At 38.9% G+C, this 11,741-nt stretch overlaps 1 non-coding gene across 1 annotated transcript; it reads left to right on the plus strand.

The window, feature by feature from the left end:
* The first annotated feature begins 8,726 nt into the window (after positions 1-8,726).
* Positions 8,727-8,834, plus strand: LOC148553026 (small nucleolar RNA R71). Its single transcript, XR_015893790.1, has one exon. It is a non-coding gene; the product is annotated as a small nucleolar RNA R71 (small nucleolar RNA).
* Positions 8,835-11,741: the final 2,907 nt, after the last annotated feature.

The raw sequence follows: 11,741 nt of genomic DNA on the forward strand, positions 1-11,741 counted from the left end.
TCAAGGATTGCAATCATAGAAAGAGAATAATGCACACAAGAAGAAAAATAAGTGGTTATAAGATGTAACCACACCATTAGGCTCAAATCTCACAAGCTTGTGTTCTTAGCTCAAAAACATGATCCACAATATAAATAATTCATGCAAGTTCTATGAAAAGTTTTCACTCAAATCAATTGGTGCCCTATAGATAGAAATCTTGAAAAATCTCATTATTTTGATTAAGCTTATTGTGTATATGTATGCAAAATAAGAAAGTGCAAGTAAAAACCTAAAAATGAAATGCAAAAGTGTTGAGATTAGAAACTTGTCACCCAAAATCGCCGATCGGTCGGACGACCTCCCCACACTTAAAAGTTTGCACCGTCCTCGGTGCACTTAAAGATGAGCAAGGGGGTACGGCGACTCTCCGGGTTGCTACCTTCAGCTGGTAGGTCAACCGGTTGCTGCGCGTTCTTTCTTCCACTTCCATTTTTGCTTGCGGTGCATCATTCATGAAAAGGATAAAATAACACCATAAGATAAGAAAAGACAAAGCAAGGAAGCATATGTTGTTGGGATGAGGTATTAATCACTAGGATTGAGTGAGTGAGTTAGTGGGACATTAATGACAAAGAGGTGTGTGAATTCTAAATTGTGCCTTTTAGAACACACATTAGCATAAAAAGCGATGTCACAAAAGAAGCATGCAATTTACTCATTCTAATGTGCTTGAGATGCTTTAAGTAAACTTGTAAGGTAAAACAAGTATTAAAGAAGCATGAAAGCATTCAAGCTATAAGCATATGGTTGCATATGATCATTAACTACAATGAATTAGGGTAAATGCACACTATCCAATGTCGAGAGATTGCCTAATCAAAGAATAGGATTCAAATCTCATGGTGGCCAAATCATGCAATTCAAGAAGAGTTACAAGCTTGAAGGCAATTCTCATCACTTGGTATTCTTAAAAGGTAAGCATGAAAAACTCAAAACCAAGTAGCAAAATATAACCTCAACAATAGAATCCAACAAAGATTATAAACATAATGATGTTAAGATAACATCCCTTTTTAATACTCAGCAGCAATTAATGGTAAACAAGAATAACAATCTAACACTTACAATGAAAAAGAGAAAATGAAATGAAAACTAACTAAAACTAACTAATTAAATAACTAACTAACTAATTAGTTAACTAAAATAAATGGTTATCAATGGTGTTTGGGAGTGTTGGATGAGGGGTAAAAGAAGGGAAGAAGAAAGGAGAAGGAAAGAAATGGAAAGAGGAGAAGAAAAGAAATGTGTTGAAGGAAGGACATCTGCGCGTACGCACGCATGGCGCGCGTGCGTGGATGGTGGTGCAATGGACGGACGCATACGCGTACATGGTGCGTCCGCGTCGATGCTTTATTTCGAGAGTGACGCGTACGCGTCATGTGCGCGTACGCGCGAGTTGGTTTGTGCGAAAGGCACAATGCGCGCGCAACGTTCGCACAACTCTCGTGTTTTTGGCTTAGGGGTGGAATTTCTCAATCCACGCGTACGCGTACATCGCGCATCCGCATGGGTAGGCGAAAATGCTTGATGCACGCGTACGCGCGCAGTGCACGTACACACGGATGGTGCTCTATTTTTTCAAAAAAAATTTTATGTTTTTGCACCAATGCAAGCATTCCAAACCTCCAAACAGCTACCAAAACACCATAAAACCTTATTTAAGATACTAAACTATCAATTATACTCAACAAATCAACTAAAAACATGAATTTAAACTAATTACCAATATGTACAAAAAGAGAAAATGAAAAGAAGTTACCATGGTGGGGTGTCTCCCACCTAGTACTTTTGTTTATTGTCCTTAAGTTGGACTTATGGGGAGCTCTTCTCAAGGTGGCTTGTGCTTGAATTCATCTTGAAACTCCCACCAATGCTTGGTTCACCATTGTTCCCCAAGATTTCTTATTTGTTGCACCAAGTGTTGATGGAGTTCTTCACAAGCTTGGGGCTCCCAAATTTGATCCTCTTCTTGTAATCCGGGATCCCACACCTTATTTTCACACCCGTCTTGAAGTTGATTCTCATTGATCCATATGGGTGTGGTGCGCAGAAATTGTGACTACACTTTAATTATGTAAAATTCATCGCTCTTTCTTTCCCTGGCAATGGCGCCAAAAACATGATGCCAATACCATGGTTCACAACTTCGCACAACTAACCAGCAAGTGCACTGGGTCGTCCAAGTAATACCTTACGTGAGTAAGGGTCGAATCCCACGGAGATTGTTGGTATGAAGCAAGCTATGGTCACCTTGTAAATCTCAGTCAGGCGGATATAAAATAGTTATGGAGTTTTCGAAAATAATATAATAAAATAAGGATAGAAATACTTATGTAATTCATTGGTGAGAATTTCAGATAAGCGTGTAGAGATGCTTTCATTCCTCTGAATCTCTGCTTTCCTGCTGTCTTCATCCAATCATTCTTACTCCTTTCCATGGCTGGCTTTATGTGATATATCACCATTGTCAATGGCTACTTTCGGTCTTCTCTCGGGAAAATAATCCAAATGCCCTGTCACGGCACGGCTAATCGTCTGGAGGCATCACCCTTGTCAATGGTTTCATCTTATCCTCTCAGTGAAAATGGTCAACGCACCCTGTCACGGCACGGCTATTCATCTGTCGGTTCTCGATCCTGCTGGAATAGGATTTACTATCCTTTTGCGTCTGTCACTATGCCTGGCAATCACGAGTTTGAAGCTCGTCACAGTCATTCAATCATTGAATCCTACTCAGAATACCACAGACAAGGTTTAGACCTTCTGGATTCTCATGAATGCCGCCATCATTCTAGCTTACACCACGAAGATTCCGATTAAGAGATCTAAGAGATACTCATTCAATTCTAATGTAGAACGGAAGTGGTTGTCAGGCACACGTTCATAGGGAATGATGATGATTGTCATGTTCATCACATTCAGATTGAAGTAGAATGAATATCTTGGAAGCGAAATAAGATGAATTGAATAGAAAACAGTAGTACTTTGCATTAATCTTTGAGGAATAGCAGAGCTCCACACCTTAATCTATGGAGTGTAGAAACTCTACCGTTAAAAATACATAAGTGAAAGGTCCAGGCATGGCCGAATGGCCAGCCCCTCTGATCTAAGAACCAGGCGTCCAAAGATAAAACTCAGGATCTCTAATACAATAGTAAAATGTCCTATTTATAATAAACTAGCTACTAGGGTTTATAGAAGTAAGTAATTGATGCATAAATCCACTTCCAGGGCCCACTTGGTGTGTGCTTGGGCTGAGCTTGAGTGTTGCACGTGTAGAGGTCCTTCTTGGAGTTGAACACCAGCTTTTGTGCCAGTTTGGGCATTCAACTCTGGTTTTGGATCCTTTTCTGGCGCTGGACGCCAGATTTGGGCAGAGAGCTGGCGTTGAACGCCAGTTTGCGTCATCTAAACTTGGCCAAAGTATGGACTATTATATATTGCTGGTAAGCCCTGGATGTCTACTTTCCAACACAATTGGAAGCGCACCATTTCGAGTTATGTAGCTCCAGAAAATCCACTTTGAATGCAGGGAGGTCAGAATCCAACAGCATCAGCAGTCCTTCTTCAACCTCTGAATCTGATTTTTGCTCAAGTCCCTCAATTTCAGCCAGAAAATACCTGAAATCACAGAAAAACACACAAACTCATAGTAAAGTCCAGAAATGTGAATTTAACATAAAAACTAATGAAAACATCCCTAAAAGTAACTAGATCCTACTAAAAACATACTAAAGACAATGCCAAAAAGCGTATAAATTATCCGCTCATCACAACACCAAACTTAAATTGTTGCTTGTCCCCAAGCAACTGAAAATCAAATAGGATAAAAAGAAGAGAATATACTATAAATTCCAAACTATCAATGAAACATAGCTCCAATCAAATGAGCGGGACTTATAGCTTTTTGCCTCTTGAATAGTTTTGGCATCTCACTTTATCCATTGAGGTTCAGAATGATTGGCATCTATAGGAACTCAGAGTTCAGATAGTGTTATTGATTCTCCTAGTTCAGTATGATGATTCTTGAACACAGCTATTTTATGAGTCTTGGCCGTGGCCCTAAGCACTTTGTTTTCCAGTATTACCACCGGATACATAAATGTCACAGACACATAATTGGGTGAACCTTTTCAGATTGTGACTCAGCTTTGCTAGAGACCCCAATTAGAGGTGTCCAGGGTTCTTAAGCACACTCTTTTTTTGCTTTGGACCTTGACTTTAACCGCTCAGTCTCAAGTTTTCACTTGACACCTACACGCCACAAGCACATGGTTAGGGACAGCTTGGTTTAGCCGCTTAGGCCAGGATTTTATTCCTTTAGGCCCTCCTATCCACTGATGCTCAAAGCCTTGGGATCCTTTTTATTTCCCTTGCCTTTTGGTTTTAAGGGTTATTGGCTTTTTGCTCTTGCCTCTTGGTTTTAAGAGCTTTTTGGCTTTTTCTGCTTGCTTTTTCTTTTTTTTTTTCGCCTATTTTTTTTTTTTCTGCAAGCTTTGTTCTTTGCTGCTTTTTCTTGCTTCAAGAATCATTTTTATGATTTTTCAGATTATCAAATAACATGTCTCCTAGTCATCATTCTTTCAAGAGCCAACATATTTAACATTCTTAAACAACAACTTCAAAAGACATATGCACTGTTCAAGCATTCATTCAGAAAACAAGAAGCATTGTCACCACATCAATATAATTAAGCTAAGTTCAAGGATAAATTCAAAACTCATGTACTTCTTGTTCTTTTGAATTAAAACATTTTTCATTTAAGAGAGGTGATGGATTCATAGGACATTCATAACTTTTAAGACAAAGTTACTAACTACTAATGATCATGTAATGAAGACACAAACATAGATAAGCACATAACATAGAAAACGAAAAACAGAAGAATTAAGAGCAAGGAATGAATCCACCTTAGTGATGGTGGCGTTTCCTTCTTGAGGAACCAATGATGTCCTTGAGCTCTTCTATATCTCTTCCTTGTCTTTGTTGCTCCTCCCTCATTGCTTTTTGATCTTCTCTTATTTCATGAAGCATGATGGAGTGCTCTTGATGTTCCACCTTTAGTTGTCCCATATTGGAACTCAATTCTCCTAGGGAGGTGTTGATTTGCTCCCAATAGTTTTGTGGAGGAAAGTGCATTTGAGGCATCTCCGGGATCTCATGGTGATGAGCTTCTTGCGCCTCTTGAGCTCCATGAATGAGCTCTCTTGCTTGCTCCATCTTTTTCTTAGTGATGGGCTTGTCCTCTTTGATAAGGATATCTCCCTCTATGTCAATCTCAGCCGAATTGCATAGGTGGCAAATGAGGTGAGGAAAGGCTAACCTTGCCATAGTGGAGGACTTGTCAGCCACCTTGTAGAGTTCTTGAGGTATAATCTCATGAACTTCCACCTCTTCTCTAATCATGATGCTATAGATCATGATGGCCCGGTCTATAGTAACTTCAGACCGGTTGCTAGTGGGAATGATTGAGCATTGAATGAACTCCAACCATCCTCTAGCTACAGGCTTGAGGTCCAATCTTCTTAGTTGAACCGGCTTGCCTTTGGAGTCAATCTTCCATTGAGCTCCTTCTACACATATGTCCATAAGGACTTGGTCCAACCTTTGATCAAAGTTGACTCTCCTTGTGTAGGGGCGTGCGTTCTCTGCCATGTTTGGCAAGTTGAACGCCAACCTCACATTTTTTGGACTAAAATCTAAGTATTTCCCCCGAACCATTGTAACATATTTCTTTGGATCCGGGTTCTTACTTTGATCATGGTTCTTGGTGATCCATGCATTGGCATAGAACTCTTGAACCATTAGGATGCCGACTTGTTGGATGGGATTTGTTAGAACTTCCCAACCTCTTCTTTGAATTTCATGTCGGATCTCCGGATACTCATTTCTTTTGAGTTTGAAAGGGACCTCAGGGATCACCTTCTTCTTGGCCACAACATCATAGAAGTGGTCTTGATGGGCTTTGGAGATGAACCTTTCCATCTCCCATGACTCGGAGGTGGAAGTTTTTGTCTTCCCTTTTCCCTTTCTAGAGGATTCTCCGGTCTTAGGTGCCATCAATGGTAATGGAAAAACAAAAAGCTTATGCTTTTACCACACCAAACTTAGAATATTGCTCGCCCTCGAGCAATAAAAGAAAGAATAGAGGAAGAAGAAGAAGAAAATATGGAGAAGAGGGGTGAAGTGTGTTTCGGCCAAGTAGAGAGGAGAGGGTTGTGTTGTGTGAAAATGAGGAAGAATGGAGGGCTATATATAGGGGAGGGAGGGGAGTTAAGGTTCGTCCATTTAGGGTGGGTTTGAGTGGGAAATTGGTTTTGAATTTTGAAGGTAGGTGGAGTTTATGAGGTAGGTCTATGGGGAAGAGTGGATGGATGTGAGTGGTGAAGAGGTGATGGGGAAGAGAGATTGAGGTGATTGGTGAAGGGTTTTTGGGGAAGGGTGTTTATGGAATTGTGTGAAAGAGAGGTGAGAAGAAGTGAGTGGAGGTAGGTGGGGATCCTGTGGGGTCCACAGATTCTGAGATGATCCTGTGGGGTCCACAGATCCTGAGATGATCCTATGGGATCCACAGATCCTGAGGTGTTCAAGGATTTACACCCTTGCACCAAATTAGGCATGTAAAATGCCCTTGCACACAACTCTGGGCGTTCAGCGCCAGGTTGGTGCCCATTTTGGGCGTTCAACGCCCATTTACTAGCCATTTCTGGCGTTGAACGCCAGAACCATGCTTGTTCTGGGCGTTCAGCGCCAGGATGCTGCCCATTTTGGGCGTTCAGCGCCAGAACCATGCTCTGTTCTGGCGTTGAACGTCAGGTAGATGCTTCCTCCAGGGTGTGATTTTTCTTCTGCTGTTTTTGATTCCGTTTTTAATTTTTTTGTTTATTTTGTGACTCCACATGATCATGAACCTATAAAGACATATAACTAAGAAAAATATAGTTAGATAAATAAAAATTGGGTTGCCTCCCAACAAGCGCTTCTTTAATGTCAATAGCTTGACAGTGGGCTCTCATGGAGCCTCACAGATGTGCAGAGCATTGTTGAGACTCTCCAACACCAAACTTAGAGTTTGGATATGGGAGTTCAACACCAAACTTAGAGTTTGGTTGTGGCCTCCCAACACCAAACTTAGAGTTTGACTGTGGGGGCTTTGTTTGACTCTGCTTTGAGAGAAGCTTTTTATGCTTCCTCTCCATGGATGCAGAGAGAGATCCTTGCGTTGTAAACACAAGGTTGTCCTCATTCAATTGAATGACTAGTTCTCCTCTGTCCACATCAATCACAGCTCTTGATGTGGCTAGGAAAGGTCTTCCTAGGATGATGGATTCATCCTCTTCCTTTCCAGTATCCAGGACTATGAAATCAGCAGGGATGTAAAGGCCTTCCACCTTTACTAACACGTCCTCTACTTGTCCATAAGCCTGTTTTCTGGAATTATCTGCCATCTCTAATGAGATTTTAGCAGCTTGCACACCATAGATTCCCAGTTTCTCTATTACAGAGAGGGGCATGAGGTTTATCCCTGAACCAAGGTCACACAGAGCCTTAAAGATCATGGTGCCTATGGTACAAGGTATTATGAACTTTCTAGGATCCTGTTTCTTCTGAGGCAATGTCAGTTGATCCAGATCACTTAGTTCATTGGTGAACAAGGGAGGTTCATCTTCCCAAGTCTCAATACCAAATAATTTGGCATTCAGCTTCATGATTGCACCAAGAAACTTGGTAGTTTGCTCTTCAGTAACATCCTCATTCTCTTCAGAAGAGGAATACTCATCAGAGCTCATGAAGGGCATAAGGAGGTTCAATGGAATCTCTATGGTCTCTAGATGAGCCTCAGAGTCCTTTGGTTCCTCAGAGGGAAGCTCCTTATTGATCACTGGATGTCTCAGGAGGTCTTCCTCCTTGGGATTCACGTCCTCTCCTTCCCTTACAGGTTCGGCCATGGTGCTTATGTCAATGGCCTTGCACTCTCCTTTTGGATTCTCTTCTGTATTGCTTGGGAGAGTACTAGGAGGGATTTCAGTGATTCTTTTACTCAGCTGGCCCACTTGTGCTTCCAAATTTCTAATGGAAGACCTTGTTTCATTCATGAAACTCACAGTGGCCTTAGATAGATCAGAGACTAGATTTGCTAAGTTAGAAGTATTTTGTTCAGAGTTCTCTGTCTGTTGCTGAGTAGATGATAGAAAAGGCTTGCTATTGCTAAACCTGTTTCTTCCACCATTATTAAAGCCTTGTTGATGATTTTGATCCTTCCATGATGGATTATAGGTGTTTCCATAAGGTTCACCTAAGTAATCCACCTCTGCTATTGCAGAGTTTTCAGGATCATAAGCTTCTTCTGCATAAGAAGCCTCTTGAGTACTGTTGGATGCAGCTTGCATTCCATTCAGACTCTGAGAAATCATATTGACTTGCTGAGTCAATATTTTGTTCTGAGCCAATATGGCATTCAGAGTATCAACTTCAAGAACTCCCTTCTTCATAGGCGTCCCATTACTCACAGGATTCCTTTCAGAAGTGTACATGAACTGGTTATTAGCAACCATGTCAATGAGCTCTTGAGCTTCTGCAGGCGTTTTCTTTAGGTGAATGGATCCACCTGCAGAGGTGTCCAATGACATCTTTGATAGCTCAGATAAACCATCATAGAATATATCCAGGATGGTCCATTCTGAAAGCATGTCAGAAGGACACTTTTTGGTCAGCTGTTTGTATCTTTCCCAAGCTTCATAGAGGGATTCACCTTCCTTCTGTTTGAAGGTTTGAACATCCACTCTAAGCTTGCTCAGCTTTTGAGGAGGAAAAAACTTGGCTAAGAAAGCCGTGACCAGCTTATCCCAAGAGTTCAGGCTGTCCTTGGGTTGAGAGTCCAACCATATTCTAGCTCTGTCTCTTACAGCAAAAGGGAAAAGCATGAGCCTGTAGACTTCAGGATCTACTCCATTAGTCTTAACAGTATCACATATCTGCAGGAATTCAGTTAAGAACTGAAAAGGATCTTCAGATGGAAGTCCATGAAACTTGCAGTTCTGCTACATCAGAGAAACTAATTGAGGTTTCAGCTCAAAGTTGTTTGCTCCAATGGCAGGAATGGAGATGCTTCTTCCATGTAAATTGGAATTAGGTGCAGTAAAGTCACCAAGCATCCTCCTTGCATTATTATTATTATTTTCGGCTGCCATCTCCTCTTCCTGTTCGAAAATTTCTGAAAGGTTATCTCTGGATTGTTGTATTTTAGCTTCTCTTAGTTTTCTCTTCAGAGTCCTTTCAGGTTCTGGATCTGCTTCAACAAGAATATTCTTGTCCTTGCTCCTGCTCATATGACAAAGAAGAGGGCACAGAAAAAAAAATAATAATATGGATCCTTTATACCACAATATAGAGGTCCTTGTGTTAGTAGAAGAAAAGAAGAAAAAATCTGAACTTAGAGAAAGAGAGGGTTCGGATTTTTTGGTGGTGTGAGGAAGAGATGTTAGTAGATGAATAAATAAATGGAAGGGGATGAGAGAGAAGGAATTTTCGAAAATAATTTTTGAAAAAGAGTTAGTAATTTTCGAAAATACTTTTTTGAAAAATGTTAGTAATTTTCGAAAATTAAGATTTTAAAAATTGAAATAATTAGTTAAGAAATTTTGAAAAAGAGGGAAGATATTTTCGAAAATTAGAGAGAGAGAGTTAGTTAGGTGGTTTTGAAAAAGATAAGAAACAAACAAAAAGTTAGTTAGTTAGTTAGTTGAAACAAATTTTGAAAAGATAAGAAGTTAGGAAGTTAGAAAAGATATTTTGAAATCAAATTTTTGAAAAAGATAAGATGAGAAGATATTTTTGAAAAGATATGATAGAAATTAGTTTTGAAAAAGATTTGATTTTTAAAATCACAATTAATGACTTGATTCACAAGAAATCACAAGATATGATTCTAGAACTTAAAGTTTGAATCTTTCTTAACAAGCAAGTAACAAACTTGAAATTTTTGAATCAAAACATTAATTGGTATTGTTATTTTCGAAAATTTGATATAAAAAATAAGAAAAACATTTTTGAAAAACATTTTTGGAATTTTCGAAAATAACTAAGAAATTTGAAAAAGATTTTATTTTTGAAGAAGATTTTGAAAAAGATGAGATTTTTAAATTGAAAATTTGATTTGACTCATAAAAACAACTAAATTTTAAAAATTTTTGAAAAAGTCAAATCTAATTTTCGAATTTATGAGAGAAAAAGGGAAAGATATTTCTTTTGATTTTTGAATTTTTAATGAAGAGAGGGAAAAACAAGAAAAATGATGCAATGCATGAGAATTTTAGATCAAAATATGTGATGCATGCAAGAATGCTATGAATGTCAAGATGAACACCAAGAACACTTTGAATGTCATGATGAACATCAAGAACATATTTTTGAAAAAAATTTTTAATGCAGGGAAAACATGCAAGACACCAAACTTAGAATTCTTTAATGCTTAGACACTAAGAATCCAAGAATGCATATGAAAAACAAGAAAAGACACAAAACATGCAAATGCAAAGATCAAACAAGAAGACTTACCAAGAACAACTTGAAGATCATGAAGAACACTATGAATGTATGATTATTTTCGAAAAAAAATGCAAGATGCACATGCAATTGACACCAAACTTATAACATGACTCAAGACTCAAACAAGGAACAGAAAAATATTTTTTATTTTTATGATTTTCTAATTTTTTTGGATTTTTCGAAAATTAATTGAAAAAGGAAAATAAGGATTCCAAAATTTTTAATATGAATTCCAGGAATCTTGCATTCTTAGTCTAAAGCTTCAGTCCAGGAATTGGACATGGCTCACTAGCCAGCCAAGCTTTCAATGAAAGCTCCAGTCCAAAACACTAGACATGGCCAATGGCCAGCCAAGCTTCAGCAAGATATCAGAATATACTGCTCATTACTTATCAAATATGTAACTTGCCTCTATGCTGATGGTTTGGAAGCCTCAGTCCAAAAGAATTTAGACATGGCTTTGCAGCCAGCTAGGCTTCACATGCTTCATGAAACACTAGAATTCATTCTTAAAAATTTTGAATCTAATTTTTTTTTTTTTTTGAAAACAGGTGAGAAAATTTTAAAATATTTTCGAAAAATTTTTGAAAATAAAACAAAAAGAAAAATACCTAATCTTAGCAACAAGATGAACCGTCAGTTGTCCAAACTCGAACAATCCCCGGCAACGGCGCCAAAAACCTAGTGCGCAGAAATTGTGATTACACTTTAATTATGTAAAATTCATCACTCTTTCTTTCCCTGGTAATGGCGCCAAAAACATGATGCCAATACCATGGTTCACAACTTCGCACAACTAACCAGCAAGTGCACTGGGTCGTCCAAGTAATACCTTACGTGAGTAAGGGTCGAATCCCACGGAGATTGTTGGTATAAAGCAAGCTATGGTCACCTTGTAAATCTCAGTCAGGCGGATATAAAATAGTTATGGAGTTTTCGAAAATAATATAATAAAATAAGGATGGAAATACTTATGTAATTCATTGGTGAGAATTTCAGATAAGCGTGTAGAGATGCTTTCGTTCCTCTGAATCTTTGCTTTCCTGCTGTCTTCATCCAATCAGTCTTACTCCTTTTCATGGCTGGCTTTATGTGATACATCACCATTGTCAATGGCTACTTTCGGTCTTCTCTCGGGAAAATGATCCAAA

Source organism: Arachis ipaensis, chromosome B7 (assembly GCF_059453495.1).
Source record: "Arachis ipaensis isolate K30076 ecotype BB chromosome B7, ASM5945349v1, whole genome shotgun sequence".
NCBI lineage: Eukaryota > Viridiplantae > Streptophyta > Magnoliopsida > Fabales > Fabaceae > Arachis > Arachis ipaensis.